Source organism: Rhinolophus sinicus, linkage group LG02 (genome assembly GCF_036562045.2).
Source record: "Rhinolophus sinicus isolate RSC01 linkage group LG02, ASM3656204v1, whole genome shotgun sequence".
NCBI classification, from domain to species: Eukaryota; Metazoa; Chordata; class Mammalia; order Chiroptera; family Rhinolophidae; genus Rhinolophus; species Rhinolophus sinicus.
The window spans coordinates 168,234,111-168,240,110 of NC_133752.1; the positions used below are offsets into that span (position 1 = coordinate 168,234,111).

The following is a 6,000-nucleotide window of genomic DNA, read 5'->3' on the forward strand; positions in this document are numbered from 1 at the left end:
TGTGTCCCTAACCCTCAAACACCCACCATTTCACTCCTCCTAAGATATAAGAAATGGGGGGTGGGAGGTAACATTTTAGAGCTAGAAAACTATAAAGTATAAGCTTTATCATAAGTTTCTGGTACTCTAACCACACCCTTTCCCTGGGGGATAGAGGAGGGGATCCAGCCACATGTATAGAGGTGCACATCTGGAGAGCTCCTGCAAGGCTCACCTCCCCCTCTGAATTGAAGTGCAAGGTTCTGACCTGAAAACCAATGCATCTGTGGTTCACAGTAAATCCTGACATGTTTGAATAAAGCCAACATGAGATGCTTCTAAAGTTAGAAGTCCATGTGAATGAGTTCTTGAGGGTCTTGGAGGCATTGCTTGGTGAGTCCATGGCTGTGTAGCAGATCGCCCTCGAAGTGCGAACATCAGCAACCGCAGAGAAAACCACATCAGCACTGATGCAGGATTCCACATCATAGGAAAGGCCTCCTACCATTTAAGTGAACTTCCCATAGAGGTCTTTTCTTTTTTTTTTTTCTTTTTCAAACAACGGTATTTGATATCTGAGCTTCCTGGAGACATAACAGAATACTCGAGTAAAAATACATGTTGTTTAGCAATCCTGCTATGAAATGTGATAGCAGTATACAGAAAATCATTTCTATGTCCTTCACCTTGGTTCTAATTAGAACAAAGACATATTTGATACTGATACAATGTTATTGAGTCAAGCACAAGATTTTTTTTGTTTGTTTATGGACGTGGTCGTGTTTATAAGAAGAGGGGAATTTTTTTTCAATAGCACAATAGTTTGCAGCCATGAACTCATTATTCCATTCAATCCCCTTGCACCCCCTAAGACCTAGCATAATATTCCTTAAAATCTGTGATGATTGTCAAAGTAATTTAGGTTTAACACAACATATTTATGACAGAGCTGCAATGGTGGGGAGGAACAATGAGCATTAAGAGCTACAAATAGCTCTTCATAAAAATAGAGGTTGCAAAAACAAACAAAAAACAAAAAATAGAGGTTGCCTGCAATAGAATTCAAATGGTACTCACTATCTCTCCATTCACCTTTTCCAAACATTAATTCAAAAGATTCTTGCTTGCTTTCTTGTATTTTTCTTTTTAGAAAGCAAAATTGTAGCACTCTGAAGATATGTTATCATTAGCACTCAGGCAATTAACTATTAAACAAATGTAGCGGTGGCATTTTGAAATTATTATTATCAATATATGCTGAAAGGGAGGTAATGAACAGTCTTCCTATTATGAATCACTTGAACTGTCTCTGTGGACACTTTTTTCATACAAATGAAAAACCTCTGAGTCTTTTCAATCATTTTTTTAAATAAACTATTTAGTAAACTGGTTTGAACCTCATTTTTAGGCAGTGATGTCCTGATAAATGTCTATCAATCAGCTTTCATTTGTTGTCTTCAACCCTCCTTGTAAATGTCCCACTGTGGCTAATTTCAAGCTACCATCATGATGCTGCCAACACAGTGCTGGAAAGAGATACATAACGGGCTCTCACAAGATGGTATGAACCCACCCCAACACACTCAAATGCTGCCATCAAGACGGATGTAGAAGAGAAGAGAACACACACCTCCAAAATTCAGCTGTCATACCAACATTTGGGGAGGTAGGTGAGCATATCAGAAATCACTTTTTTTCGTCTGTCTCCACTGGAAGGTTTTCTAGTAGTTTACACATTTTACCTAGGACATACATCAAAAACAACTGAAAAAAAGGGGAGGTATCCATGGTTTAGATATTTTAATAGCCCTTGTTGGTATTATTATTGACTAGAAAAAAAAGCACTTAACACAAATTATCTCAGGGAATTCCCAAGGATCCCTGAGGAGTGAGGCGGCAGTAAGTGTGAATTCCATTGTATAGGGAGCAAAGGGTTTCTGAGAATAAATCAAGTTGTGCAATAGAGTATTAAGCAGTAGTACTCCTTTTTAGCTGCACAATAGAAGAGGCTCACTCCTCTGGGTAAAACAACTAATCTGCTCCTTCCCCAGTCCACACTTCAATCTTAATATTCTAACAGTTGTTTTACTTAAACTCAACCCATTTTGTACCCAGCAGGTGTTGGGGACCTGGTTAGTATAAACAACTAGAAGCAGCATCTGTGAATCTGAATTTTCCTTTCACCTTTTCGGATATTGTCACCCATCCTAAAAATGTATGGCTAGAATAAAGTGTAGCTTTATGAAATGAGCTGTATTATTGAAGAACTAAAATTTGTCTTATCCATCTTGCTGAAAACTCATTGGCCAAAAGAATAAACAAATATTTTTATTTTTTTTTTCGGTTCTCACAGACATACTTTCGTATTCTGAATTCCCTGGAAGAAATTAAACAGTTTTGGTTTCAGACCCATTGGGGTGGATTAAGCTATGTGCTCTCAGAAGTGGAAGGTTTGAAGTTTTTTTCCCCACCAGTCCTGGATTTCCAGGGACTGGAAGCCAGGGATGATGGCGTCAAACAGAAGTGGGAGGCTGGGAGTAGAAGACACCTGCACACTGGTCCTTCCCAGCACCTAGGAATCAGCAGAGCTTCTGCGTGACTGTCAGGAAACAGCACTGCACAGCGCGGGGACCCAGCCCCTATCCCATGGAGAGAATGAATGGTAATGGCGAACCACCCCCAAATGTACCTCACAAGGTTAAAAAGCAAAGTACCAACCAGGACAGAGAACATAGACACCCCACCCCCCCGTCAATTTTTTTCTGGTTCATATCAGCCTTTTGGCTCTCTTGTTGTTGTGAGTGGGGGGGGGGGGGGTGGAGATGGGGAGGAGGTGTCTTCAGAAAACTTGAGTTGAGATGTTTTGCTAGCCAGGCGAATGAAGCGGTCCATATTTAATTTGATTCAAAACAATAAAAAAGTGAGATGGTTTTTACTTCTCAGTGTCTGAGAAATCAGTGTACTGAAAATCTTGGCATTCTTTTACTGGGGCAGTCCCTTGCCTTAGGCTAACTGGAGACCCCAGTACACTGTGAATCCCATACTCATGAATGTTCCCTGGCTCCACAACTATCTCCACAGCGAAGGAGCTAACTACTCATGAAGTTAATTAAGTTTAGTTAGCTGGCTCAGGGCTTCGACGTTTTATACCTGCAACATGTAGAGAATTTTAGGGTTGTGGATGAAAAAAAGGGGTTCTTTGGAAAATAACCTACAGGGTGATCTGATCATATATTCCGAACTGGATAAGTCATGGTAGGTAGTCATGCCTCAGCCATATAGCTTCTTTAGTAAAAGGCTTATGTTTGCCTTAAGCAAGCCCTGTCCATTGTTCTGCACATCTAGGTTAACACACTTTTGAAATAAGCTGTCACCACCCCCAAGAGAGCACATTATCTTGCTAACTATCCTGTAATCCCATCCCCGCCTTGCTTTTCCTCACCCCCATGTGCTCTTCCTTATGTTCCCTGCTTAATTTCGAATGCATAAAGCAGCAGCAAAACTGTTATTCTGCAGATTTGAAATCTTGTTCTCCAGCATGTCATCAATTTTGCTCAAATACACTCTTATATATAAAAATTATCAATTTTCAGAAATGGCGGCTCAGCTTGGGGGTATGTTCTCCTGGCAGCCACCCGGACCCCCGCCACCCCAGCCAGGACTCCCGGGCCAGGCTTCGCTTCTTCAGGCCGCGCCAGGTTCCCCAAGATCTTCTCCGAGTACCTTGGTGGATGAGTTGGAGTCATCTTTCGAGGCTTGCTTTGCTTCTTTAGTGAGTCAGGACTGTCAATGGCACGGATCAGGAAGAAATTCGAACCGGTGTTGATCAGTGTATCCAGAAATTTCTAGATATTGCGAGACAGACCGAGTGTTTTTTCCTACAGAAAAGATTGCAGTTATCTGTCCAGAAACCAGAGCAAGTTATCAAAGAGGGTGTCTCGGGCCTAAGGAACGAGCTACAGCGGAAGGATGCGCTGGTCCAGAAGTACGTGACCAAGCTGCAGCCCTGGCAGAAGGTGCTGGAGGACATCAGCGCGCAGCACAAAAAGCCAGCTTTTGTCTCCCAGGGCTCGCTGGCCTACCTGGAGCAGGCGGCTGCTAACATCCCTGCACCTATGAAGCAAACCTGAGTTAGAGCCGGCCTGAACCAGGCTGCTGTAGGAGGCAGCCTAAGCCCAGGGTTTTTGCCAAACACCACTTACTGAGGACAGTTCGTTTTAGAACACGTTACCATACAACGAGATGCTTTTAGTTTCATGCTCCCGTATAAAAATCTCCCCCTATTTTTATAAGCTGTTATTTCTTCAGTACTTTATAAAATACCTATAGCTTTTGTAAACCAAGTAAATTTTTTTGTAGCAAAATTTAGACTTAGTGTGACGCCATGGGCAGATTCCTTTTTATGTTTTGTTTTTCTGCTTGTTTTTATTTTTTACATGTTTGTATAACTTAATCTCCGTGTGTTTCTAGTTTTAGATTAGATTGTATCATGTGAGGAAAACCCAGTTTGTGTTATCTGACCCGTGAATCAGAGGGTGAGAATTCTGGATATAGGCCTTTTATGTTAATTAGCCCTCAGTGGTAGTATGTAAAAATATGTAAACTTGCTGTGTTTCAAGACTTTGAACTACCTCAAGAACAGGAATCTAATGCAACCAATGTTTATAATGCCTCCAGAGCTCTCAGAATGAGGATATTTTGAAAATAGGTCGGAAGAGGATTGTAATATCCAAGGTTAGTGGTAATATTACAGTAGGATCCTTAAGTTGATACTGGCTTTTATTTGGGTAAGTTTATATTTTGTGTGATCTTTACTTTTTTGGGTTGGGAGGGGATGTAGTAGGAGCAGTGATATGCTAAATTTTGTTATGTTCTGCAGTAATGAATCAGTTTAAAGAACAGGGCACCCCTGTTCTTAATAGCTCCACTTGGGCAGAGGTGATATCACGTATGAGGCTTAAAGGTCACTGTGATGTCACTTTTTGTTTTCAGTTTTGTTTGCTTGTGTTGTTTTTGTTTTGCTTTTTTGGAGAAATTTTCCATTACAGAAGTCTCTTATTGGTGATAGTGTTGATTCTGAGGGCCAGGGCCTCTGGCTGGGGAGGGGCTTGCGGGGTGACTCTTGGCATCTTACCCTCCACAAAGAGGATATGGAGCCTCAGCATTTGGGACGATGTTTGGGCCTCCTCTTGATGGTCACACAGACCGACATGGTCTGTTGATCTGCTGCTACAGACTGGCATTGTGTCTGGCTCTGCCTGCAGGAGGCTTTCCTTTCTCTGTTGTTTAGTCTTTTACTAGATTACATCCCTTTTCCCAAAACAAACACTCCACTGTCTCCTGGAGAGGCAGGAGTACCTCTGTGGCTTGGTTTCTTGGCTCACTTTGTTTTCTCCAGCCTCAAAGTTCCCTCCCCACATGCATGCCATCCACTTACAGTGTGTCTGGCCTGGATACTGCCCTATCCCTGAAGTCCCCGAGTGCCCTCGCTGCCACAGGACACAGGAGGACTTCCTGTCCTCTACCAACCTTGCTTGGTTCTCCCTGGAAGGTTAGTAATTTGTATCTATCTCTGTGCCCCTTGTGAGTATTAGGTATTATTTCCCTCTGAATACACAGGGACCATGTATTATTTCTCTTTTATATATAATACTTACTACTCATTTTGTTTCTGTGTGTATAGTATACAGGTTGAGGCCAACAGGTCCCCTCGGTGAGAATGTACAGGTTCAACAAAGCCTTTAAAATTATTTTTGTCACATTTTGTGACTTCAAGGTCGTTAACCTGGTCATCTCATGCTAATTAGAAGCTCTGATGGGCACCTATAGATTTCTTGATTAAAAATCTAAATAAACTGATTAAGTTTTAGGCAGTCTTTCAATAATAAAGGGGTTCTTGGTGATAAAGTTCAGGAACTATTATTCTGTTTGGTGCTTAGTGAAAATATTTTGAAGCAATGTATCTATCAGTTTTTGCCATTTTCCTTATTAAATTCATAAGTTTTCTGTCAAAAAAAAATT

At 41.4% G+C, this 6,000-nt stretch overlaps 1 pseudogene; it reads left to right on the forward strand.

The window, feature by feature from the left end:
* Positions 1-3,574: 3,574 nt before the first annotated feature.
* On the forward strand, positions 3,575-4,109 carry LOC109436212 (mediator of RNA polymerase II transcription subunit 28; annotated as a pseudogene).
* Positions 4,110-6,000: the final 1,891 nt, after the last annotated feature.